Consider the following 1075-nt stretch of genomic DNA (forward strand, 5'->3'; position numbering starts at 1 on the left):
GGTAGCAGTGGCGTCTTTGGAAAGATCATTAGCATCTTACAGTAGACCACAGAAACCTGTATATGTACAGTACAGTCAAAAACCACATAACATCTTTAGCTTTAAGAAATGCCTTCCTTTCATTAATGTTTCACATGGCCCCATATGAGCAAGCACTTGGCGACAGTAGAAAGATAAACTCCCTTTTAACAGAGAAGAACTTCGCACTGAACCAGGCTCAGGGGGACCCATCTGCTGTGACCTGCTGGGTGTGAGGGGAGGGAGACAGGACAAAAGTTGCACCGTGGAAAAGAGCCAGACATTAATAATAACTAAAAATGATACAGCTTAGCATCAAATTATTACCATTTCTCAACCTAACTTACACATGCATTTGAGATGACTGTTTGATTGTTTCATTACAGTCTTCTAACTGTCAAGGAATAAAAGTGCTCAATTATGTAAAGAAAACCAAAGACTGAAGTCTGACAAATAAGGTACGTGTAAATTCAAACAGAGATCCTGGAAACACGATGACCTTTCTCGGTCACCCTCCTGGCCTACTTGCATGGCTACTCAGCAAGAAGGCAAAAGTGAAAAATTCTCTGTGCTCCTATTAAACAGTGTAAAACAATTTCCACATTTTTTACACAGGACCAAGATAAAGACAAGCAATACACAGGATACACAATTCATTAAATTACAATTTAATATAAGGTTATACTTTCTAAAGGATTTGCAGACACAAGCACGCAGGATTTTCTCACCGTGAAAATCCTTCATAAATTGCACATTACATTTTTAAATTAGCATTATTTTTTGTCCTTTTATAGTGACAGGAAAGCAGCAGGAGAGAGAGAGAGAGGGGAACACATACAGCAAATTCAAACCTGCAATTAAACAATTAATTGCAGAAAAAATTGCCAGATGTAGCAAATGTTATTCAAATTAAAAGTCCTCCTATGCAATTTAATATATATGGTCACCTTTTGTCATTCGATAACATCCATGGTTAGTCAACACAGATTTAAGCTTCTCTTTTTTTTGATTGCACAAGTAAAGGGCTTGGTTATTTTTGTGTATCATCATTGGTTGT

The sequence above is a fragment of the Haplochromis burtoni genome, unplaced genomic scaffold (assembly GCF_018398535.1).
Source record: "Haplochromis burtoni strain Fernald_Lab_line unplaced genomic scaffold, NCSU_Asbu1 Contig_63, whole genome shotgun sequence".
Taxonomy (NCBI): domain Eukaryota; kingdom Metazoa; phylum Chordata; class Actinopteri; order Cichliformes; family Cichlidae; genus Haplochromis; species Haplochromis burtoni.